This window comes from Triticum urartu, chromosome 7, assembly GCF_003073215.2.
Source record: "Triticum urartu cultivar G1812 chromosome 7, Tu2.1, whole genome shotgun sequence".
Taxonomy (NCBI): Eukaryota; Viridiplantae; Streptophyta; class Magnoliopsida; order Poales; family Poaceae; genus Triticum; species Triticum urartu.
Window position 1 is genome coordinate 394,532,559 of NC_053028.1, and position 27,991 is coordinate 394,560,549.

Sequence of the window (27,991 nt, forward strand, 5' to 3'; positions counted from 1 at the left end):
GAGGCATTTTCGTCTGGCAAATTCCTCGTCTCTAATTCTTTCTCCTGATTTCATTTCTGGGGTAACACTACCAACTTTATTTCCCTTGATCCAGTACATCTACCCCGATACAGATTTCAACTCCGATTCTACCTCGACACCTACTTTTTCGTGGAGCCATCCGCAAAAAATTTCCCATACCCCAGTGTGATTACTCATATAAATAGAACAACCATTATTCTCTAATTTAAATGAATAACCGTCTCGCATCAAACAAGATCTAGATATAATGTTCATGCTCAACGCTGGCACCAAATAACAATTATTTAGGTCTAAAACTAATCCCGAAGGTAGATGTAGAGGTAGTGTGCCGACGACGATCACATCGACTTTGGAACCATTTCCCACACGCATCGTCACCTCATCCTTAGCCAATCTTCGCTTAATCCGTAGCCCCTGATTCGAGTTGCAAATATTAGCAACAGAACCAGCATCAAATACACAGGCGCTACTGTGAGCATTAGTAAGGTACACATCGATAACATGTATATCAAATATACCTTTCACTTTGCCATCCTTCTTCTCCGCCAAATACTTAGGGCAGTTCCACTTCCAGTGACCAGTCCCTTTGCAGTAGAAGCACTCAGTTTCAGGCTTAGGTCTAGACTTGGGTTTCTTCACTTGAGCAGCAACTGGCTTGTTGTTCTTCTTGAAGTTCCCATTCTTCCCTTTACCATTTTTCTTGAAACTAGTGGTCTTGTTGACCATCAACACCTGATGCTCCTTCTTGATTTCTACCCCCACAACCTTTAGCATTGCGAAGAGCTCGGGAATAGTCTTATCCATCCCTTTCATATTATAGTTCATCATGAAGCTCTTGTAGCTTGGTGGCAGTGATTGAAGAACTCTGTCAATGACACTATCATCAGGAAGATTAACTCCCAGCCGAGTCAAGTGGTTGTGGTACCCAGACATTCTGAGTATATGTTCACTGACAGAACTATTCTCCTCCATTTTGCAGCTGTAGAACTTATTGGGACTTCATATCTCTCAACTCGGGCATTTGCTTGAAATATTAACTTCAACTCCTGGAACATCTCATATGCTCCATGACGTTCAAAACGTCGTTGAAGTCCCGATTCTAAGCCGTAAAGCATGGCACACTGAACTATCGAGTAGTCATCAGCTTTGCTCTGCCAGGTGTTCACAACATCTGGCGTTGCTCCTGCAGCAGGTTTGTCACCTAGCGGTGCTTCCGGGATGTAATTCTTCTATGCAGCAATGAGGATAATCCTCAAGTTATGGACCCAGTCCATGTAGTTGCTACCATCATCTTTCAACTTAGCTTTCTCTAGGAACGCATTAAAATTCAACGGAACAACAGCACGGGCCATCTATCTACAACAACATAGACATCCAAAATACTATCACATACTAAGTTCATGATAAATTAAAGTTCAATTGATCAAATTACTTAAGAACTCCCACTTAGATAGACATCTCTCTAATCATCTAAGTGATCACGTGATCCATATCAACTAAACCATGTCCGATTATCACGTGAGATGGAGTAGTTTTCAATGGTGAACATCACTATGTTGATCATATCCACTATATGATTCACGCTCGACCTTTCGGTCTCAGTGTTTCGAGGCCATATCTGCATATGCTAGGCTCGTCAAGTTTAACCCGAGTATCTGCGTGTGCAAAACTAGCTTGCACCCATTGTATGTGAACGTAGAGCTTATCACACCCGATCATCACGTGGTCTCTTGGCATGATGAACTGTAGCAACGGTGCATACTCAGGGAGAACACTTGTACCTTGAAATTTAGTGAGAGATCATCTTATAATGCTACCGCTGAACTAAGCAAAATAAGATGCATAAAGGATAAACATCACATGCAATCAATATAAGTGACATGATATGGCCATCATCATCTTGTGCCTTTGATCTCCATCTCCAAAGCATCGTCATGATCACCATCGTCATCGGCTTGACACCTTGATCTCCATCGAAGCATCGTTGTCGTCTTGCCAACTATTGTTTCTACGACTATCGCTACCGCTTAGTGATAAAGTAGAGCAATTACATGGCGATTTGCATTTCATACAATAAAGCGACAACCATATGAATCCCCCTCTCCGGAGCCACGAACGGACTCCAGATCAGCCCTCCCGAAAGGTTTTAGGGCTTGGCGGCGGCTCCGTATCATAAAACGTGATGATTTCTTCTCTCCTATTTTTTTTCTCCTCGAAAGCAGTTATATAGAGTTGGAGTTGGAGTCGGGAGTTCTCCAGGGGGGCCACGAGGTAGGGGGCGCACCCTAGTGGGGGCGGGGCCCCCCACCCTCGTGGCAAGGGTGTGGGCCCCCTGGTCTTCATCTTTGGCGAGGATTTTTTATTATTTATTGTAAGATATTCCGTGGAGTTTCAGGTCATTCCGAGAACTTTTGTTTTCTGCACATAAAACAACATCATGGCAATTCTGCTGAAAACAGCGTCAGTGCGGGTTAGTTCCATTCAAATCATACAAGTTAGAGTCCAAAACAAGGGCAAAAGTGTTTGGAAAAGTAGATACGATGGAGACGTATCAACTCCCCCAAGCTTAAACTCTTGCTTGTCCTCAAGCAATTCAGTTGAAAAACTGAAAGAAATAAAGAAAAACTTATACAAACTCTGTTTTCTCTTGTTGTTATAAATATGTCAAGCTAGCATTCAGGTTTTCAGCAAAGATTATAACTAACCATATTTGCAATAATTCTCAGGTCTCATGATTACCCATATCAATATCATAATCAACTAGCAAGCCATAATAATAAATCTCGGATGACAACACTTTCTCAAAACAATCATAATATGATATAACAAGATGGTATCTCGCTAGCCCTTTTTGAGACCACAAAACATAAATGCAGAGCACCTTTAAAGATCAAGGACTGACTAGACATTGTAATTCATGGTAAAAGAGATCCAATCATAGTCACACCCAATGTAAACTAACAATAATGAATGCAAATGACAACGGTGCTCTCCAACTGGTGCTTTTTAATAAGAGGGTGATGACTCAACATAAAAGTAAATAGATAGGCCCTTCGCAGAGGGAAGTAGGGATTTGTAGAGGTGCTGTTTTGAAATAGAGGTGAATAATATTTTGAGCGGTATACTTTCATTGTCAGCATAACAACCAAGATATGGCGATATCTTCCATGCTACACACATTATAGGCGGTTCCCAAACAGAATGGTAAAGTTTATACTCCCCCTCCACCAACAAACATCAATCCATGGCTTGCTCGAAACAACGAGTGCCTCCAACATACATCAGGTCCTAGGGGGAGTTTTGTTTTGCAATTATTTTTGATTTAGTTTGCATAAATCATGGGACTGGGCATCCCGGTGACCAGCCATTTTCTCGTGAGTGAGGAGCGGAGTCCACTCCTCTTGAGAATAACCCGCCTAACATGGAAGATACAGGCAGCCCTAGTTGATACATGAGCTATTCAAGCATACAAAACAGGATGATTATTTGAAGGTTTAGAGTTTGGCACATACAAATTTACTTGGAACGGCAGGTAGATACCGCATATAGGAAGGTATAGTGGACTCATCTGGAATAACTTTGGGGTTTAAGGGGTTGGATGCACAAGCAGTATTCCCGCTTAGTACAGGTAAAGGCTAGCAAAAGACTGGGAAGCGACCAACTAGAGAGCGACAACAGCCATGTACATGCATTAAAATTAATAAACATTGGATGCAAGCATGAGTAGGATATAATCCACCATGAACATAAATATCGTGAAGGCTATGTTGATTTGTTTCAACTACATGCGTGAACATGTGCCAAGTCAAGTCACTTAAATCATTCAGAGGAGGATACCACCCTATCATACCACATCATAACCATTTTAATAGCATGTTGGCACGCAAGGTAAACCATTATAACTCATAGCTAATCAAGCATGGCACACGCAACTATGATCTCTAATTGTCATTGCAAACATGTTTATTCATAACAAGCTGAATCAAGAACGATGAACTCATCATATTTACAAAAACAAAAGAGGTCGAGTTCGTACCAGCTTTTCTCATCTCAGTCAGTCCATCATATATCATCATAATTGCCTTTCACTTGCACGAGCGAACGATGTGAATAATAATAAGAGTGCACGTGCATTGGACTAAGCTGGAATCTGCGAGCATTCAATAAACAGGAGAAGACAACGCAATATGGGCTCTTGGTTAAATCAACAATAAAGCATATAACAGCCACTTCAAAAAATTAATCATGGTCTTCTCCTACTGACCCCCAAAGAAAAGAAATAAAACTATTTACACGGGAAAGCTCCCAACAAGCAAAAGAAGAACAGGAAATATTTTTGGGTTTTCTTTTTAATTACTACTACAAGCATGGAAAGTAAATTAATTAAAAGCTACAACTATTTTTTTTGGTTTTTTCTTAAGGTTTATTAAACACACAAGAAGAAAGCATAAAAGGAAATAAACTAGCATGGATGATACAATGAAAAAGTATGAGCACCGACATCTAGCAATGAGTGTGTGTGAACATAAATGTAACGTCGGTGAGAAATACGTACTCCCCCAAGCTTAGGCTTTTAGCCTAAGTTGGTCTATGACCACGGCTGGCCTGGCTGATATCCATAATAATAGTTGTTGGGGTCGTACTGTGATGCAGTGGCTATCGCCTCCTGAGCTGCAGTGTGGCGACGAGCGGCCTCCGCTCTTCTCTCGTACTCATCTGCCTCCTCTCTGGTAATAGTATATCCTCCTCTTGCCTGATAATCAAAGAAAGAAGGAGCAGGGAGAGTAATATGGACAGCACGGCGTCTGTCAAAGATTAGTCGGTACTGGAGAGGCGATTCGTTCCTCTCGACAAAATGGTGAGAAACCATAGAATCAAAATCTAAATAAGCAGGAGGCAACTCCATGTCTCCTTCACGAACGTCTATCTCAACGAATTTAGCTAAGCGGGTTGCATAAATTCCTCCAAGAAATCTCCATTATATCTATTATGATGCAACCTACGAGCTACAATGGCTCCCATATGATAAGATTGGTCTCCTGACATAGCACCCCTAAGAATGCTAAGGTCAGGGACACACATGTGACATGCTTCATCCTTAGAATTTATGCACCTACATATGAAGAGAGCAAAATAATGTATAGCAGGAAAGTGAATGCTCCCTATGGTAGCTTGCGTTATATCTCTGGATTCCCCTACAGTTATACTAGCAAGAAAGTTTCTAAATTCAGATTTAGGGGGATCCCTAACACTACCCCATTGTGGAAGTTTGCAAGAAAAAGTGAAATCCTCTAAGTCCATGGTATAAGATTTGTCATAAAGATCAAACATGACTGAAGGAGAATTACGCGAAGATGAATACTCAAACCTCCTCACAAAAGAGCTTGTGAGATCATGATACTGGGGGCATTTGTCTGCCTCAAAGTCCTCAAGACTGGCATTACGCACATATGCGTTAAATTCTTCTTTAATTCCTACTCGATCCATAAAAATTTCAGAAGGCCACTCACAAGGACGCACTGGAGCATCTCTTGGTGGCTCTTCGTCAGCATCACGCATTGCAAGCCTGGGTCCTTTCTTCCTTGAAGAACCACCTTGGAACATTTTCCTAAGCATATTTCTTCCTCGGAAAAATTCTGAAATTTTTTAGTAACTTCAAAATAAAAGTAAACCAAACTCAATAATATTGATAGCAACCACTCCTACAAGTGCCTAGGGCCTATATCATGCATCAAAACTACTTCTGACCATATAAATTTGACATGCAAGCTCAAGAACAGGGTCACCTAAGCAGCAAAAATTTTCAATGAATAAAGCACTAGAATAAAAACTAATTGGACCAATGGAGGAGTCACATACCAAGGAACAATCTCCCCAAGCAATTTTGTGAGAGGTGCTTTGAGCAAGGAGATTGAAAATGGCAGCAAAGAGGGCTGGAACTTGTGCTTGAGTTGGTTTTTCGTGTTTCTGGGAGGAAGAAGAAGAGGATGGGTGCAGGAATAAGTGGAGGAGGGCCACCGTGGGCCCATGAGGCAGGGGGGCGTGCCCTAGGGGGGTGGGCGCACCCTCCACCCTCATGGCAAGGTGGTTGGCCCTCCTGGTGTGCTCTTTGTTCCATAAATCCTCAAATATTCTATAAAAAATCATATTTAATTTTCAGGGCATTTGGAGAACTTTTATTTTCGAGGTATTTTTATATTGCACGGATAATCAGATAACAGACAGAAAATTATTTATTTTTACTTTATTTAATATAAATAACAGAAAGTAAAAGTGGGATACAAAAGGTTGTGCTTCTAGTTTCATCCATCTCATGCTCGTCAAAAGGAATCCACTAACAAGGTTGATCAAGTCTTGTTAACAAACTCATTCCGATTAACATGAAACTGAAGAAATTTCGAATAACACTAGGTTACCTCAACGGGGATATGCACATCCCCAATAATAAGTATATCATATTTCTTCTTGACAGTAGGAAGAGGAAATTCAAAACCTCCAAATATAATCGATGGAATTTTTCTGATAGAATTGATACTATGAACTTGAGGTTGTTTCCTCGGAAAGTGTACCGTATGCTCATTACCATTAACATGAAAAGTGACATTGCCTTTGTTGCAATCAATAACAGCCCCTGCAGTATTAAGAAAAGGTCTTCCAAGAATAATAGACATACTATCGTCCTCAGGAATATCAAGAATAACAAAGTCCGTTAAAATAGTAACGTTTGCAACCACAACAGTCACATCCTCACAAATACCGACAGGTATAGCAGTTGATTTATCATCCATTTGCAAAGATATTTCAGTAGGTGTCAACTTATTCAAGTCAAGTCTACGATATAAAGAGAGAGAGGCATAACACTAACACCGGCTCCAAGATCACATAAAGCAGTCTTAACATAGTTTCTTTTAATGGAGCATGGTATAGTAGGTACTCCTGGATCTCCAAGTTTCTTTGGTATTCCACCCTTAAAAGTATAATTAGCAAGCATGGTGGAAATTTCAGCTTCTGGTATCTTTCTTTTATTTGTAAGAATATCTTTCATGTACTTAGCATAAGGATTCATTTTGAGCATATCAGTCAATCGCATACGCAAAAATATAGGTCTAATCATTTCAGCAAAGCACTCAAAATCCTCATCATCCTTTTTCTTGGATGGTTTGGGAGGAAAAGGCATGGGTTTCTGAACCCAAGGCTCTCTTTCTTTACCATGTTTCCTAGCAACAAAGTCTTTCTTATCATAACGTTGATTCTTTGATTGTGGATTATCAAGATCAACAGCAGGTTCAATTTCTACATCATTATCATTACTAGGTTGAGCATCATTATGAACATCATCATTAACATTTTCATTAGGTTCATGTTTATTGCCAGATTGTGTTTCAGCATCAGACATAGATATACTATTTGGATTATTCGGTGGTTCAGCAATAGGTTCACTAGAAGTTTGCACAGTTCTATCATTTTTCTTTTTCTTCCTTTTAGAAGAACTAGGTGCATCGATATTATTTCTCTGAGAATATTGCTCAATTCTCTTAGGGTGGCCTTTAGGATACAAAGGTTCCTGAGTCATTCTACCAGTTCTAGTAGCCACTTTAACAGCATAATCATTTTTCTTACTATTCATCTCATTGAGCAATTCTTTTTGAGCTTTAAGTACTTGTTCTACTTGAGTGGTAACCATAGAAGCATGTTTGCTAACAAGTTTAAGTTCACCTCTAATATTAGCCATATAGTCACCCAAGTATTTAATCATATCAGCATCTTGTTTTAATTGTCTACCAAAATAAGCATTGAAGTCTTCTTGCTTAAACATAAAATTATCAAACTCATCCAAACATTGACTAGCAATTTTAGCAGGAGGGATTTCAGCTTTATCATATCTATAGAGAGAATTTACCTTTACTACCTGTGTCGGGTTATCATGGTCTGGAGGTTCTTCAATAAATAAAGGATTAAGATCATATGTTTCTTCAATAGGCGGTAAATTAAGACCATGTATTTCTTCAATAGGAGGTAAATTCTTAACATCTTCAGCTTTAATACCTTTTTCTTCCATAGATTTCTTTGCCTCTTGCATATCTTTGGGACTGAGAAATAGAACACCTCTCTTCTTCGGGGTTGGTTTAGGAATAGGATCATTAATTGGAGCAGGAGCTAGCTCCGGAGCTGGCTCGGGAGGTGCCCAATTATTTTCATTTGTCAACATATTATTCAATAAGATTTCAGCTTCATCCGGTGTTCTTTCCCTGAAAAGAGAACCAGCACAACTATCCAGGTAATCTCTGGAAGCATCGGTTAGTCCATTATAAAAGATATCAAGTATTTCATTTTTCTTAAGAGGATGATCAGGCAAAGCATTAAGTAACTTGAGAAGCCTCCCCCAAGCTTGTGGGAGACTCTCTTCTTTAATTTGCACAAAGTTGTATATTTCCTTTAAAGCAGCTTGTTTCTTATGAGCAGGGAAATATTTAGCAGAGAAGTAATAAATCATATCATGGGGACTACGCACACAACCAGGATCAAGAGAATTAAACCATATCTTAGCATTACCCTTTAATGAGAACGGAAATATTTTGCGGATATAAAAGTAGCGGGATCTCTCATCATTAGTAAACAGGGTAGCTATATCATTTAATTTAGTAAGATGTGCCACAACAGTTTTAGATTCATGGCCATGAAAAGGATCAGATTCAACCAAAGTAATTATATCAGGATCAACAGAGAATTCATAATCCTTATCAGTAACACAGATAGGTGAAGTAGCAAAAGCAGGGTCACGTCTCATCCTAGCATTTAGAGATTGCTTATTCCATTTAGCTAATAACCTTTTGAGTTCATATCTATCTTTGCAAGATAAAATAGCTAAAGAAGCTTCTTGATCAAATAAATAACCCTCGGGAATAACAAGTGATTCTTCATCATCACTTTCATCATCATAATCAGATTCAATATTTTCAATCTCTCTAGCCCTAGCAAGTCGTTCCTCGAGAAAATCACTAAGTGGCATAGTAGTATCAGGCATAGAGGTAGTTTCATCATAAGTATCATGTATAGCAGAAGTAGCATCATCAATAACATGCGACATATCAGAACGAATAGCAGAAGCAGGTTTAGGTGTCGCAAGCTTACTCATAACAGAAGGTGAATCAAGTGCAGAGCTAGATGGCAGTTCCTTACCTCCCCTCGTAGTTGAGGGATAAATTATTGTCTTGGCGTCTTTCAAATTCTTCATAGTGTACAGCAGATATAAATCCCAAGTGACTCAAAGAATAGAGCTATGCTCCCCGGCAACGGCGCCAGAAATTAGTCTTGATAACCCACAAGTATAGGGGATCGCAACAGCTTTCGAGGGTAGAGTATTCAACCCAAATTTATTGATTCGACAGAAGGGGAGCCAAAGAATATTCTCAAGTATTAGCAGCTGAGTTGTCAATTCAACCACACCTGGAAACTTAGTATCCGCAGCAAAGTGTTTAGTAGCAAAGTAATATGATAGTGATGGTAACGGTAACAAAAGAGTAATGAAAGCAAAGTAATGTTTTTGGTATTTTGTAGTGATTGTAACAATAGCAACGGGAAAGTAAATAAGCGTAAACCAGTATATGGAAAGCTCGTAGGCATCGGATCAATGATGGATAATTATGCTGGATGTGGTTCATCATGTAACAGTCATAACATAGGGTGACACAGAACTAGCTCCAATTCGTCAATGTAATGTAGGCATGTATTCCGAATATAGTCATACGTGCTTATGGAAAAGAACTTGCATGACATCTTTTGTCCTACCCTCCCGTGGCAGCGGGGTCCTAATGGAAACTAAGGGATATTAAGGCCTCCTTTTAATAGAGAACCGAAACAAAGCATTAGCACATAGTAAATACATGAACTCCTCAAACTACGGTCATCACCGGTAAGTATCCCGATTATTGTCACTTCGGGGTTAACGGATCATAACACATAATAGGTGACTATAGACTTGCAAGATAGGATCAAGAACTCTCATATATTGATGAAAACATAATAGGTTCAGATCTGAAATCATGGCACTCGGGCCCTAGTGACAAGCATTAAGCATAGCAAAGTCATAGCAACATCAATCTCAGAACATAGTGGATACTAGGTATCAAACCCTAACAAAACTAACTCGATTACATGATAAATCTCATCCAACCCATCACCGTCCAGCAAGCCTGCGATGGAATTACTCACGCACAGCGGTGAGCATCATGAAATTGGTGATGGAGGATGGTTGATGATGACGACGGCGACGAATCCCCCTCTCCGGAGCCTCGAACGGACTCCAGATCAGCCCTCCCGAGAGGTTTTAGGGCTTGGCGGCGGCTCCGTATCGTAAAACGCGATGATTTCTTCTCTCCTATTTTCTTCTCCCTGAAAGCAGTTATATAGAGTTGGAGTTGGAGTCGGGAGGTCTCCAAGGGGCCCACGAGGTAGGGGGCGCGCCCTAGGGGGGGTGCGCCCCCACCCTCATGGCAAGGGTGTGGGCCCCTGGTCTTCATCTTTGGCGGGGATTTTTTATTATTTATTGTAAGATATTCCGTGGAGTTTCAAGTCATTCCGAGAACTTTTGTTTTCTTCACATAAAACAACATCATTGCAATTCTGCTGAAAACAGCGTCAGTCCCGGTTAGTTCCATTCAAATCATACAAGTTAGAGTCCAAAACAAGGGCAAAAGTGTTTGGAAAAGTAGATACGATGGAGACGTATCAGCCACTTCATCCAACAATACCGCTGAATCAAGAACCAACTAGTGACAACAAGCAATATCTATATACCCACGCCCACAACTCCTTTGTTTTCTACTCATGCATATAACATCTACGCATAAACCTGGCTCGGATGCCACTGTTGGGGAATGCAGTAATTTCAAAAAAAAATCCTACGCACACGCAAGATATATCTAGGTGATGCATAGCAACGAGAGGGGAGAGTGTTGTCTATGTACCCTTGTAGACCGTAAACGGAAGCGTTATGACAACGCGGTTGATGTAGTCGTACGTCGTCATGATCCGACCGATCCTAGTACCGAAAGTACGACACCTCCACGATCTGCGCATGTTCAGCTCGGTGACGTCCCACGAACTCTCAATCTAGCTGAGTGTTGAGGCAGAGCTTCGTCAGCACGACGGCGTGATGACGGTGATGATGATGCTACCGGCGCAGGGCTTCGCCTAAACACTACGACGATATGACAGAGGTGGATTATGGTGGAGGGGGAACCGCACATGGCTAAGACAATGGTCAACTTGTGTGTCTATGGGGTTCCCCCCTCCCCCATGCATAAAGGAGTGGAGGAGGGGGGAAGGCCGACCCTCTATGGCGCACCCTAGGGGAGTCCTACTCCCACCGGGAGTAGGATTCCCCCCTTCCAAGTAGTAGGAGTAGGAGAGAAGGAAGGGGAGGAGAGGGGAAAGGACAGAGGGGGCCCACCCAATTCGGATGGGGCTAGGGGGCGTGCCTCCTACCTTTTCCCTTCCTCTCCTCTATTCCACTAAGGCCCAATAAGGCCCATATACTCCCCGGGGGGCTCTGGTAACCTCCCAGTACTCCGAAAAATGCTCGAACTCATCCGGAACAATTCCGATGTCCAAACATAGGCTTCCAATATATTTATATTTATGTCTTGGCCATTTCGAGACTCCTCGTCATATCTGTGATCATATCCGGGACTCCGAACTACCTTCGGTACATCAAAACACATAAACTCATAATACCGATCGTCACCGAACGTTAAGCTTGCGGACCCTACGTGTTCGAGAACTATGTAGACATGACCGAGACTCATCTCCGGTCAATAACCAATAGAGGAACCTGGATGCTCATTTTGATTCCTACATATTCTACGAAGATCTTTATCAGTCAAACCACACAACAACATACGTTGTTCCCTTTCTCATCGGTATGTTACTTGCCCAAGATTTGATCATTGGTATCTCAATACCTAGTTCAATCTCGTTACCGGAAAGTCTCTTTACTCGTTCTGTAATGCATTATCCCACAACTAACTCATTAGTCACATTGCTTGCAAGGCTTGTAGTGATGTGCATTACCGAGAGGGCCCAGAGATACCTCTCTGATACTCGGAGTGAAAAATTCTAATCTCGATCTATGCCAACTCAACAAACACCATCGGAGACACCTGTAGAGCGTCTTTATGGTCACCCAGTTATGTTATGACGTTTGATAGCACACTAAGTGTTCCTCTGGTATTCGGGAGTTTCATGATCTCATAGTCATAGGAACATGTATAAGTTATGGAGAAAGCAATAGCAATAAACTAAACGATCATCATGCTAAGCTAACAGATGGGTCAAGTCAATCGCATCATTCTCTAATGATGTGATCCCATTAATCAAATGACAACTCATGTCTATGGCAGGAAACATAACCATCATTGATTCAACGAGCTAGTCAAGTAGTGGCATACTAGTGACACTCTGTTTGTCTATGTATTCACACATGTACTAAGTTTCCAGTTAATACAATTCTAGCATGAATAATAAACATTTATCATGACATAAGGAAATATAAATAACAACTTTATTATTGCCTCTAGGGCATATTTCCTTCAGTAACATGCATGAACATTTTGTTAGTTCAATCTATAGTCAAATTTGACATGAAATACAATGTGGACCAATATACCGCATGATTCTTTTCTCCTTCTTACGTCACCGACATGTGGGAGAGCCAGCACCCGGGTCGACGTGTCATGCACAAGATTAGAGTGGGGAACGAAAGGGGGCATCACCCCGGTTGTAGCGCCACAGTAATAATGACTATAATGAGCGGTCATATCACAAGACCCCATCTTTCCAGCAGTAATGAGATGTCAAATCACACAACCCTGCCTTTCTAGCAGTAAGTTGAATCCGCTAGTCCCTCACCTTCCTTGCCTCGCTGTCAAACCGGCTACGTGAAAACCGCCGTGCGTACTACCCGGGAAAAGCCCCGCCCTCAACTTTTAAATACTCCTAGTATAGTTTTGTATCAATGAATTGCACCATGGAGCAAAAAAACAAAAGAAAAAGGTGGTACATGTAAACAAATACAGTTCAAGCTCTAGCTAGCGATTCGTAATGTAATCCGTGCATGTGTTTATACGTATAGGTTACTTCAAAGTACTGAGTCCATTGATGCAATGTGGTCAAACTGTATCGTCGATACCTCAAAGCCAAAATAAGTCGAGCTTGTTTGTTCTATATGTACTAGTACTATATGTTTATTCACCCGTGGGGTTGCTCAATGAATGGAGGGCCAGGGAGCACAAGTGAACAGTATACTACTAGTAGGAGTAGTATAGTACAGTACAAAGTGCGACGTGTAGTTAGTCATGTTAAACATAGAATTTCCTTTCTTTAATGCCACGTACACAAATTGAAATGCTTGTTGTGGAGAGAAAAAGATAATTACTCCACTATATATATAGGCAGGAGCCTGAGCGCTAGCTTTACTAGAGTTGCTCTCTTCATTCTCTCATCCTCTCCAGATCTAAACAAGATAGCAGTAGCGACTCTCTCTCTCTGCTCACTGCTGGTCACAGATCCGGCCGGATCACTTCGGCTGGGGTGTGTAGGGGACTAGGTACATCGTTCACACAGTCATCAGCAGCTTGGGAGGAAACCCACAGCTGCCGACGGGTCCTGATCCTCTACCCGTGACGTTCTCTTCGACACAGCGCCGACTTGGGAGGTCCTCGGACCCATTCTTCCTCCCTGCCGTATTGTGGGCAGATCCGACCTCCCGCCACCCTCCTAGCCACATCCTGACGACCCTCAAGTAGAAGTTCCTTTGAAGCGGCCTTGCTCTACTGCCCTAGCACCCCACGAGGCTGCATGTGGATCTTTTTCTACTTCCATCAGCTCTTCCAAAGCCATCTAAATTTTTAGTATTATTAGAGGTAAAGCTACTTCATGCAGTTGAATCTAGGACTTGGTTTAAACAGCTAAGGGGGGAGTTGTAGCATGAATCTAGGACTTGATTCAAAGAGGAAATATCAGGGGGAAGTAGTAGATACTGGATACCCAACCGGTCTCTTGGTTGAAAAGGGAAATAAAGGGAAAAGGCAGTACAAAGTGGATAAGGAACATATCTATTATTGGTTGAAAAAAGGATAGAAAGTGGTGGTTGGTGGACAAGTCAACAAAGCATGTCCGGGATTATATTTGCTGACCTCACATAGTAAAAGGTCTCCAGGATTAGATTTGCTGCCCTCACAGAGTATGAACAAACTCGACATCGCCACTTTATGCGTCCTTGTAGGTACATTGTGCTGATGCATCCACTATCGCATGTCCTTATACCAACTCTTTGTTGTTGTTAATGTAAGGGTGCATGTAAAATGAAGCAATCACACTGTTACCGTAAGGACATGTCTAACCAATGTTATCGTTAATCTAATGCCTCCGGTAATATGATGCAATTAAACTGTGTTAGAAATGGTACTCCTACTATTTTTTCTAGTATGATAAGTAAGTTGCTTCTTACGCTGCTAAGTATCCTGGTGTCCCCACTGTCCCATGCCCTTAAACCAACTCTTTAGCTAGTATTGATCTACTATATCTGGTAAACAAGCAATGCCACCATTAAAGTAATCCCATATTTGACAAATGTCATTGTTGATCATAATGCTTCCGATAACATGAAGCGTTGTCGTTTTAAAATTTATACTATCCTTGCGTGATTGCCATGAACATAATCAAGATGCTTCTTTTCATTTCGTGTACGTTTCTTATCTTGTTATTGACCAGTAACTGTTTTCTTTCTATCTTTTTGTGCAGATAGGGATATCCATTTCACCTCGTTTCTATTGTGACCTTTTGGTGAACTGCACAAAACACTTTTTTAGGAATGAGTGTCTTGTGCAGTTTGACTAAAATGTCACATGGGCAACGTCTCTCAATTTTGGTCGAACCGCACAAAATGGTGATTGGAGTTTCCAAAATCTCCGTCAAACTCTGCTGGTAATCTCGTTCAACATTTTATTAGCCTTTGCAAGATGAGCCGTCACTTTCACCACAATGGCACTTTATTTTAGTGGAACTGCATAAAAGGATAAGCAAATTATAGTTACACCTTGCATGAGCAGGACAGCCAACCTTAATGTTGCTCAATTTTAGTGCAACTACTAAAGAAGAACCTGCCAGGTCATGAGAGCAACTACTTCTTGCTAGCTGAATGATGCAATCTTTTCTTTATTTCAAGTGAACTGCAGAAAAAGTTGCATGAATTGAATCATCAAGTGGAACTGCAGGTTGACCACATCTAGTCGTGGCAGCGTAGGGGCCCCTCTCTCAGTTATGGTTCCCATGACCGGGTATGTTCCTTTTTGGTTGATTTTGACTCTGCATCCAGCTAGTGATCTTGTGCTACTGTATTGGCACTGCTACTGCCACTGATGAAATGAAGTAATAATACATTTAAAATAGAGTTTTTGTCTTAGCTACCATTCCATTTCCAATGTAGATAACTTGTAGAATGCATGTTCGGTAGAATCAAGTCCATGTGCATTGCATCAATCACATAGTTGCACTGAACCAGTTGAGTCCATCACCCCTACTATTGAGGTGGCGCGCGCCCCCTCTCTAACTGGCGGGCGCCATAATTTTAGTTGAACTGCACAAAAAAAGTTATTGAAATGAGTCAACGCTCCTCCTTTTACTTCCACACTTAGGTGTTAATGGATGTCAATGAATCGCTTTCATGGCAAGATATGGGGACATGAAGAATAACTTGATCTCCCAAAGTCATCTCACGCAGGTCAGTATTGTCCTTTATCAACATGATTGTGCTTTCTCATATTCTGCTATCATTGTATTTTTTAAATAAATTTATTCTATCGCAATCTTTTCTCGTTTTGGAAATAAAGTTTGCTTCAACTAGTGCCACTATTATAGTAATCATGCTCTTTCTTATCTGTGCAAACAGGAATACTCAACTACATATGTTGTGATGGTCAAGAGCATTCGCCAAGTTCTTGGGTTGTACGACACGACTAACCAAGATGGATTTAATCCCGAGATTCACTTTATCCAAAGGCTCTAATGGGCTGGTTCCGAATCTTGCAAGCTGGGAATCAATGAGATGTGTAGGCATCTTTGGTGTACTTATTATTTGAATCTTATTTGTTGGTTCTGAATCTTGCAAGCTGGGAAACACGACATGATGATGCATAGGACATCAACCATAACAAGTTGTTCAAACTTGGTAGTATAGTCTGTGTGAAAGTGCGGCAAATGTGTTGATCGTGTGTGTCCCGAGAATAATAATTCTAATTGTTGTGCATGTTGATCATGTGGCACTAATAGAACGAGGCAATGCTTTGCTTGTTTTAAGAATAAATTTTAATTGAAGCTAATTATATTTAAGTAAAGTGACCACTAACACTTGTTATTATAGTACCAATACAGACCCGCTCGTGAACCGACGTGTGGCCGGAATAGGTTTCTTAATGGAGGCATTTGAATGCGCCAAGGGTGCATGTTCTGCCGAGCGTGCAGTGGGCGAGGGAGGGGTGGTAACTGTTGCCTCCTATACACACTCAGTTTACTGTCGAATGCAGTTCCTCAAGAGCTAAAAAATGAGCTGTCGCCACCGCCTACCCACTCGTTCACTTGAAGAGACTCCAATGGCGATCTGAAGGGTGAGCCTGCTGGATATGGACTTCAGCAAGGAGTTCACCTTTGAGTTCGCCATTCAGACCCATGGCAGCACCAAGTTGAATGTGTTGTACACCAAAGATCCAGACTCGGTGAAGCTCTACCTCGCTAAGTTCGAGCAGTATCTACAGGAGGAGAAAGCACAAGGTCGCGGGACTAGACCTTGTGCCCATCCATTCATCTCCTAACACGGACCAGCGGATCGCCGTCGCCCAGGTATGCGTACGGGACGAGGTTCTCTTCTACCACTATTGCAGGGCCATCAGAGGTTCTGGAGCATTCACCTGTTTCATCGGCAGCTCCGACTGCACCTTCGCTACAGTGGAGAGAAGGAAGGACGCGACGATTCGGCCATCTGGTGCAACAAGCTTGTTGACATCCAGAAGCAATACGAGATCATCGACAACTGGCAGGAGAAGGACTCCACAGTTGACCTCGCCACGACCATCATCGACCCCTGCTACACCAACATGAAAGAAGATGACGATACCAAGGACCTGAACATGTGGGAGGTACCTCTGAATCTAGCCTACATAACCTACACGGCGAAGGACGCATACGCATGCTATGACATGTACAGGCGGATCTTGGACACGAGGGTGTGTCTGCTTCCCATAACCGATGAGTACACGGACATCCGCATCATCGTGATCAAGCGTTCCAGGAAGGTCTAGATGATGTACTTTATGTGTTTAAGCACCTTTATCATCTGAGTGTTTCATGCATTAGCCTATGTGTCGTAATTATCTGTTTTGTCGAAAATATTTCGTCTAAGAACCCATTAACCTGTTTGGTTTTTTCAGTGGCTATTTGTTTATGTATGTAACTAGTTCACTGGGTTGTCGTGATTTGAATGTCCTTCCTCCCAACATATTCCACTTCTCAGGTAGACCCAGCAGGTCTCATACATGGACATCTGGGGCCAACCACCTATCCATTTGTATTTCTTTATTTGTTCAATCTTTCGTCCTCTTCCTATAGCGGCTGGTGGCGCTGTCGCGCACGCCTCGGTGACCCATCCTAGCCTATGGCGCTAGCCAGGCCATCCCTCTACTCCCACATATTCTTTGGCGGTGGCAGCTCCATCGGCCCACCCTGCACCCGAACAAGTCAACCCTCGTACTCCCCTCCGCCTACGTCTTCCCCGGCTCCAGTTCGTTCTGGTCCGAGGTCTCGACGTCGTCCTTTGTAGTGGTGCTCTCGCCGCGGCGCAGCCGTCTGTTTTTTCCAACATGGTCAACAAAACGAGAGGAATCGGGAGACGACTGCTCGTCGAGAGGCTGATAGTCCGGGCCCACCAGGTCCATGGCCTAGATTTCATTGTTTAACATGCGCAGCCCACGACATGCAGACACAGTTGATCCAGCAAGTTTCAACTTTTTTGGGGGGTCCAGTAATATCAAGTGGCCTCTGGGCCTCCCAGCCTAGCTTGTCTATAACATTAGCAGCCCAAGTTATGTTTGTTTTTTCAAGACAACACACAGCTCAATTCTATTTTTCTATAAGAATGCAAAACTGAACCTATGTTTTCCCTTCTATAATTGTATATATATATATATACTTATATTTATATTTATAACATATTTTATTACATATATATATAATATAAACAACATAAGGTTCCGTTAAACCTGTTGTTCGTCCAACCATTGTATACACCTTCCAACTTCCTTTTATTTTTTGTTTTTATTGATCTTATATTTGAATTTTCTTCCACTTTCTTTCCTGATGTAATCTGAGCTTTCTCCCAGTAGTTTTCCCTAGAACCAACTCAACTGTCCCACGTCTAGCCTAAAAATAATAATACCCCACGTCCTTAAAATAATATTTTATTTCGTAAATTCATAAAAAAATAATTGTTTATATATAACTTGGCAAGTTAACTCCTGGTGATTGCGTACATAAGCTTGCAAAGATTTTACTGACCAATCAGTAATAGACGTGCAATCATGTGTTTATGTTTTTATAACATTTCTCCGTCCAGCCCAACATGATATTTTGACCAAGGCCAACAAGTCTGTGGATTCTGGAAAAAAAATTGCAAATGGGCTTTAAATTCTAACATAATATATAAACGGGCTGCATAGACTCTACATCATTGTTTCACCCAGCCCACCAAATGGAGTAAAAAACCAAATGTACTGGCCGACATGTGGGCCAGTAGGTCGAAGCCTAAGCACTTTCGCAAAAAAATACAAAGGTCGAAGCGTAAGCAAGGCGTTGGATTTACATCCAACGGCCGACATTCTTCTTCAATCTCTCGTCTTCTTCCTCCAGCGCTGCCAAGACCGCCTGCTCCAGCCTCCAGCGTCCAGCGGCGCTGTTTCACGCGCCTCGCAGCAAAACGCTACCCCACCGACGGCTCGGCCATCCCTCCACTACTCCACACCTCCTGTTATTCTCTGCCAAGTGTAGGCCCACCCTACACCCGAACCAGTCAAGTTTCCCACTCCTCTCCATCTGCGACTCCACTGTCGTGTCCTCCCAATCTCTGGGTCGTTCTAGTCTGGGGTCTCGCCATCGTCCACCGGCCTTGGTGCGCTCGGCACAGTGTGGTCAACATGGTCAACAAACGAGAGTCATCGGAAGATAACTCTACGTGGAGAGGCTGACAGTGGGGACGCACCACGCCCATGGACGCATGCATGCAACTGCATCCTTTTTCCCTGAAAAAGAGTGTTTTCTCCCCTGATAGCTGGGCCCACTAGCTACATCTTCTCACGCAAGAAAGTGCGTCCTCATTACGGAAAAAATGATTCCTCCCTCTGACAGCTGGGTGATAACCCACAAGTATAGGGGATCGCAATAGTTTTCGAGGGTAGAGTATTCAACCCAAATTTATTGATTCGACACAAGGGGAGCCAAAGAATATTCTCAAGTATTAGCAGCTGAGTTGTCAATTCAACCACACCTGGAAAGTTAATATCTGCAGCAAAGTATTTAGTAGCAAAGTAATATGATAGTAGCGGTAACGGTAGCAAAAGGTAATAGTGGCAAAAGTAATGTTTTTGGTATTTTGTAATGATGATAGCAATAGCAACGGAAAAGTAAATAAGCGAAGAACAGTATATGGAAAGCTCGTAGGCAATGGATCAGTGATGGAGAATTATGCCGGATGCGGTTCATCATGTAACAGTCATAACATAGGGTGACACAGAACTAGCTACAATTCATCAATGTAATGTAGGCATGTATTCCGAATATAGTCATACGTGCTTATGGAAAAGAACTTGCATGACATCTTTTGTCCTACCCTCCCGTGGCAGCTGGGTCCTAATGGAAACTAAGGGATATTAAGGCCTCCTTTTAATAGAGTACCGGAACAAAGCATTATCACATAGTGAATACATGAACTCCTCAAACTAAGGTCATCACCGGTAAGTATCCCGATTATTGTCACTTCGGGGTTAATGGATCATAACACACAATAGGTGACTATAGATTTGCAAGATAGGATCAATAACTCTCATATATTGATGAAAACAAAATAGGTTCAGATCTGAAATCATGGCACTCGGGCCCTAGTGACAAGCATTAAGCATAGCAAAGTCATAGCAACATCAATCTCAGAACATAGTGGATACTAGGGATCAAACCCTAACAAAACTAACTCGATTGCATGATAGACCCCATCCAACCCATCACCATCCAGCAAGCCTACGATGGAACTACTCACGCACGGCGGTGAGAATCATGAAATTGGTGATGGAGGATGGTTGATGATGACGATGGCGACGGATTCCCCTCTCCGAAGCCCCGAACGGACTCCAGATCAGCCCTCCTGAGAGGTTTTAGGGCTTGGCGGCGGCTCTGTATCGTAAAATGCGATGAATCCTTCTCCCTTATTTTTTTCTCCCCGAAACCAAATATATAGAATTGGGGTTGAGGTCGGAGGAGCTCCAAGGGGGCCATGAGGTAGGGGGCGCATGCTACCTCTTGAGCACTGTGTTGGTTTTTCCCCGAAGAGGAAGGGATGATGCAGCAGAGTAGCATAAGTATTTCCCTCAGTTTTGAGAACCAAGGTATCAATCCAGTATGAGGCTATGCGCGAGTCCCTCGTACCTGCATAAAACAAATAAATCCTCGCAACCAACGCGATAAGGGGTTGTCAATCCCTACACGGCCACTTACGAGAGTGAGATCTGATAGATATGATAAGATAATATTTTTGGTATTTTTATGATAAAGATGCAAAGTAAAATAAAATAAAAGGAAATGACTAAGTATTGGAAGATTAATATGATGAAGATAGACCCCGGGGGCCATAGGTTTCACTAGTGGCTTCTCTCAAGAGCATAAGTATTCTACGATGGGTGAACAAATTACTGTTGAGCAATTGACAGAATTGAGCATAGTTATGAGAATATCTAGGCATGATCATGTATATAGGCATCACGTCCGAGACAAGTAGACCGACTCCTGCCTGCATCTACTACTATTACTCCACTCATCGACCGCTATCCAGCATGCATCTAGAGTATTAAGTTAATGAAGACAGAGTAACGCCTTAAGCAAGATAACATGATGTAGAGGGATAAACTCGTGCAATATGATGAAAACCCCATCTTGTTATCCTCGATGGCAACAATACAATACGTGCCTTGCTGCCCCTACTGTCACTGGGAAAGGACACCGCAAGATTGAACCCAAAGCTAAGCACTTCTCCCATTGCAAGAAAGATCAATCTAGTAGGCCAAACCAAACTGATAATTTGAAGAGACTTGCAAAGATAACCAATCATACATAAAAGAATTCAGAGAAGATTCAAATATAGTTCATAGATAGACTTGATCATGAACCCACAATTCATCGGTCTCAACAAACACACCGCAAAAAGAAGATTACATCGAATAGTTCTCCACAAGAGAGGGGGGAACATTGTATTGAGATCCAAAAAGAGAGAAGAAGCCATCTAGCTAATAACTATGGACCCGTAGGTCTGAGGTGAACTACTCACACTTCATCGGAGGGGTTATGGTGATGATGTAGAAGCCCTCCGTGATGGATACCCCCTTCGATGGAGCTCCGGAACCGGCCCCAAGATGGGATCTCGTGGATACAGAAAGTTGCGACGGTGGAATTAGGGTTTTGGCTCCGTATCTGATCGGTTGGGGTACGTAGGTATATATAGGAGGAAGGAGTACGTCTGTGGAGCAACAGGGGGCCCACGAGGGTGGAGGGCGCGCCTGGGGGTAGGCGCGCCCCCTACCTCGTGGCCTCCTCCCTTGTTTCTTGACGTAGGGTCCAAGTCCCCTGGATCATGTTCGGTGAGAAAATCACGTTCCCGAAGGTTTTATTCCGTTTGGACTCCGGTTGATATTCCTTTTCTTCAAAAACCTGAAATAGGGAAAAAACAGCAATTCTGGGTTGGGCCTCCGGTTAATAGGTTAGTCCCAAAAATAATATAAAAGTGGATAATAAAGCCCAATAATGTCCAAAACAGTAGATAATATAGCATGGAGCAATCAAAAATTATAGATACGTTGGAGACGTATCAGCGCGCCCTAGGGGGGCAGGCGCGCCCCCACCCTCGTGGACAGGTGGTGGGCCCCCTGGTGTTCATCTTTTGCAAAGATTTTTTATATTTTCTGAATAGGTGTTCCGTGAAGTTTCAGGTCATTCGGAGAACTTTTGTTTCTGCACATAAATAACACCATAGCAATTCTGTAGAAAACAACGTCAGTCCAGGTTAGTTCCATTCAAATCATGCAAGTTAGAGTCCAAAATAAGGGCAAAAGTGTTTGGAAAAGTAGATACGACGGAGACGTATCAACTCCCCCAAGCTTAAACCTTTGCTTGTCCTCAAGCAATTCAGTTGATAAACTGAAAGTGATAAAGAAAAACTTTTACAAACTCTGTTTGCTCTTGTTGTTGTAAATATGTAAAGCCAGCATTCAAGTTTTCAGCAAAGATTATGACTAACCACATTCACAATAATGCTTAGGTCTCAAGTTTACTCATATCAATGGCATAATCAACTAGCGAGCAATAACAATAAATATCGGATGACACACTTTCTCAAAACAATCATAATATGATATAACAAGATGGTATCTCGCTAGCCCTTTCTGAGACCGCAAAACATAAATGCAGAGCACCTTTAAAGATCAAGGACTGACTAGACATTGTAATTCATGGTAAAAAGAGATCCAGTCAAGTCATACTCAATGTAAACTAACAGTAATGAATGCAAATGACAGTGGTGCTCTCCAACTGGTGCTTTTTAATAAGAGGATGATGACTCAACATAAAATTAAATAGATAGGCCCTTCGTAGAGGGAAGCAGGGATTTGTAGAGGTGCCAGAGCTCGGTTTTGAAATAGAGATGAATAATATTTTGAGTGGTATACTTTCATTGTCAACATAACAACCAAGAGATGGCGATATCTTCCATGCTACACACATTATAGGCAGTTCCCAAATAGAATGGTAAAGTTTATACTCCCCCTCCACCAACAAGCATGGCTTGCTCGAAACAATGAGTGCCTCCAACTAACAACAGTCCCAGGGGGAGTTTTTTTTTGCAATTATTTTGATTTGATTTGCATAAAGCCTGGGACTGGGCATCCCGGTGACCAGCCACTTTCTCGTGAGTGAGGAGTGGAGTCCACTCCTCTTGAGAATAACTCGCCTAACATGGAAGATACGGACAGCCCTAGTTGATACATGAGCTATTCGAGCATACAAAACAGGATAATTATTTGAAGGTTTAGAGTTTGGCACATACAAATTTACTTGGAACGGCAGGTAGATACCGTATATAGGTAGGTATGGTGGACTAATATGGAATAACTTTGGGGTTTATGGAGTTGGATGCACAAGCAGTATTCCCGCTTAGTACAGGTGAAGGCTAGAAAAAGACTAGGAAGCGACCAGCTAGAGAGCGACAACAATCATGAACATGCATTAAAATTAATCAACACCGAATGCAAGCATGAGTAGGATATAATCAACCATGAACATAAATATCGTGAAGGCTATGTTGATTTTGTTTCAACTACATGCATGAACATGCGCCAAGTTAAGTCACTTAAATCATTCAAAGGAGGAAACCACCCTATCATACCACATCACAACTATTTTAATAGCATGTTGGCACGCAAGGTAAACCATTATAAGCTCCCAGCTAATCAAGCATGGCACAAGAAACTATGATCTCTAGTTGTCATTGCAAACATGTTTATTCATAATAGGTTATATCAGGAACGATGAGCTAATCATATTTACAAAAACAAAAGAGGTCGAGTTCATACCAGCTTTTCTCATCTCAGTCAGTCCATCATATATCGTCATAATTGCCTTTCACTTGCACGACCGAATGATGTGAATAATAATAATAGTGCGCGTGCATTGGACTAAGCTGGGATCTGTAAGCATTCAATAAATAGGAGAAGACAAGGCAATATGGGCTCTTTTGTCAGATCAACAATTATGCATATAAGAGCCACTTCAACAATTTAATCATGGTCTTCTCCTATCGACCCCCAAAGAAAAGAAAAGAAATAAAACTATTTACATGGGAAAGCTCCCAACAAGCAAAAGAAGAACAAGAAATCTTTTTGGGTTTTCCTTTTTTAATTACTACTACAAGCACGTAAATTAAAACTAGCTAAAAGCTACAACTAATTTTTTTGGTTTTTCTTAAGGTTTATTAAACACACAAGAAGAAAGCATAAAAAGGAAGTAAACTAGCATGGACGATACAATGAAAAAGTATGAGCACCGACATCTAGCAATGAGTGTGTGAACATAAATGTAATGTCGGTGAGAAATACATACTCCCCCAAGCTTAGGCTTTTGGCCTAAGTTGGTCTATGGCCACGGTTGGCCTGGCGGATATCCATAGTAAAAGTTGGGGTCGTACTGAGAAGAATAAGACTGTGATTGCCACTGGTTGGCAATCATCGCCGGATCCCAATGGTAATTAGACTGCCGTGGAGGATCAACTTGTGGTTCCGAATCTGGCTCTGTGGCTGGTGCAGGGTTCCGGTAGGCGTGAATGTCCTCCAGCGAGACGAGGTACTGGCCTGCAGATAAATCAAACAAGGAAGGAGCAGGCAAGGTAATAGTCTCTGGATGATGTTTATCAAAGAACAATTTGTATTTAAGCTCCCCTTCCCTATTCTTTATAATGAATTCATGTGCTACCATACTCTTATAATCTAAATAAACACGAGGCAGCAATTTTTCTTCCTTCTCATAATGCCTAATAGGTATGTTAAAATGTGCAGCTAGGCGTGAAGCATAGATACCCCCAAAGATGGGGCCCTTTGTACAGTTCAGACTCAACCGTTTAGCAATAATACCGCCCATACTCACAGAGTTATCACAGAATAACTCGTGGAACAAAATAATAATATCAGGAACACTAAGGTTTCCATAGTTTTCGCGACCAATTAAGCAATGACTAGCAAATATTGCAAAGTAGCGTAAAACAGGAAAATGTATGATAGTGATTCGTGCATCGGAAACCTTCCTCGTTTCCCCTACGGTGATGGTATCAATAAACCCATCCACATCGTCACGATGTGGTTCCTCTATTTTGCCCTCGAAAGGGATCAAACAAACCCGACAAAAATCATAAAGTGACATCTTCTTAACCACATCATATAAATAAAACTCTACTAAAGGATGTGATTCCCTAGGATAATAGTAGAAGTTTTGCACAAAAGTATTGGTGAGTAAGAGATACGGTTCGCGTTGGTCGTGGAGGAAGTCGGTGAGGCCTGCATTCTTAGCCAATTCATAAAAATCCTCATAAATCCCGGTTGCTCTCAAGAATTCATTGGAGGGCCATTCACACGGCCTAACTTCCACGGTGCGAGGCAAATTATATTTGGGCTTCTGTGCCTCTTCATTTTGCTTTTCCCTTGAGCTTCGGCTCGATGAGCCCCTCAAAAATATCTTTATCATTTTCTAAAAAATTCTGAAATTTTTAGTAACTTCAAAAATAAAAGTGAACCAAACTCAACAAAATTTATAGCAACAACTCCTACAAGTGCCTAGAGCCTATATCATGCATCAAAACTACTTGGAACCATATAAATTTGACATGCAAGCTCAAGAACATGGTCATCTAGGCAGCACAAATTTGCAATGAATAAAGCACTAGAACAAAAACTAATTGGACCAATGGAGGAGTCACATACCAAGGAACAATCTCCCCAAGCAGTTTTGTGAGAGGTGCTTTGAGCAAGGAGATCGAAAATGGCAACAAAACGAGCTTGGACTCGGGTTTGAGCTGGATATTCATGTTTGTGGGAGGAAGAAGGAGTGTGTGGGTGCAGGAATAAGTGGAGGAGGGCCACCGTGGGCCCACGAGGCAGGTGGGCGCGCCCAGGGGGTAGGGCGCCCCCTGACCCACGTGGCCAGGTGCCAGCTCCTCCTGCTGTGTTCTCAGTGACAAATATTCTCAAATATTTCAGAAAAAATCATATTTAAATTTCAGGGCATTTGGAGAACTTTTATTTTCGGGGTATTTTTATATTGCACGGATAATTCAGATAACAGAAAGTAAGAGTAGGGTACAGAAGGTTGTGCCCTCTAGTTTCATCCATCTCATGCTCATCAAAAGGAATCCACTAACAAGGTTGATCAAGTCTTGTTAACGAACTCATTCCGAATAACATGGAACCGGAGAAATTTCGAATAACACTATGTTACCTCAACGGGGATATGCACATCCCCAATAATAATAATATCATATTTCTTCTTGACATTAGGAAGAGGAAATTCAAAACCTCCAAATATAATCAATGGAATTTTTCCAATAGAATTGATAATGTGGACTTGAGGTTGTTTCCTCGGAAAGTGTACCGTATGCTCATTACCATTAACATGAAAAGTGACATTGCCTTTAGTGCAATCAATAACAGCCCTTGCGGTATTCAAAAAGGGTCTTCCAAGAATAATAGACATACTATCGTCCTCAGGAATATCAAGAATAACAAAGTCTGTTAAAATAGTAATGTTTGCAACTACAACAGGCACATCCTTACAAATACCGACAGGTATAGCAGTTGATTTATCAGCCATTTGCAAAGATATTTCAGTAGGTGTCAACTTATTCAAATCAAGTCTACGATATAAAGAGAGAGAGGCATAACACTAACACCAGCTCCAAGATCACATAAAGCAGTTTTAACATAGTTTCTTTTAATAGAGCATGGTATAGTGGGTACTCCTGGATCTCCAAGTTTCTTTGGTATTCCACCCTCAAAAGTATAATTAGCAAGCATGGTGGAAATTTCAGCTTCCGGTATCTTTCTTTTATTAGTAACAATATCTTTCATATACTTAGCATAAGGATTCATTTTAAGCATATCAGTTAATCGCATACGCAAAAAGATAGGTCTAATCATTTCAGCAAAGCGCTCAAAATCCTCATCATCCTTTTTCTTGGATGGTTTGGGAGGAAAACGCATGGGTTTCTGAACCCAAGGCTCTCTTTCCTTACCGTGTTTCCTAGCAACAAAGTCTTTCTTATCACAACGTTGATTCTTTGATTGTGGGTTATCAAGATCAACAGCAGGTTCAATTTCTATATCATTATCATTACTAGGTTGAGCATCATCATGAGCATTATCATTAACATTATCACTAGTTTCAGGTTCATTACCAGACTGTGTTTCAGCACCAGAAATAGAAATATCATTTGGATTCTCAGGTGTTTCAGTAATAGGTTCACTAGAAGCATGCAAAGTCCTATCATTTTTCTTTTTCTTCCTATTAGAAGGACTAGGCACATCCACATTATTTCTCTAAGAGTCTTGCTCAATTCTCTTAGGATGGCCTTCAGGATACAGAGGTTCCTGAGTCATTCTACCAGTTCTAGTAGACACTCTAACAACATTTTCATTATTCTTACTATTCAATTCATTGAGAAAATCATTTTGAGCTTTAAGTACTTGTTCTACTTGAGTGGTAACCATAGAAGCATGTTTACTAATAAGTTTAAGTTCACCTTTAACATTAGCCATATAATCACCCAAATGCTCAAGCATATTTGAATCGTATTTCAATTGTCTACCAAAATAAGCATTAAAATCTTCTTGCTTAGCCATAAATTTATCAAACTCATCTAAGCATGGGCTAGCAAACTTAGTAAATGGGATTTCAGCTTTATCATATCTATAGAGAGAATTTACCTTTACTACCTGTGTCGAGTTATCAAGACCATGAGTTTCTTCAATAGGTAATGGATGAAGATCATATGTTTATTCAACAGGCGGTAAATTAAGACCATGTATTTCTTCAATAGGAGGTAAATTCTTAACATCTTCAGCTTTAA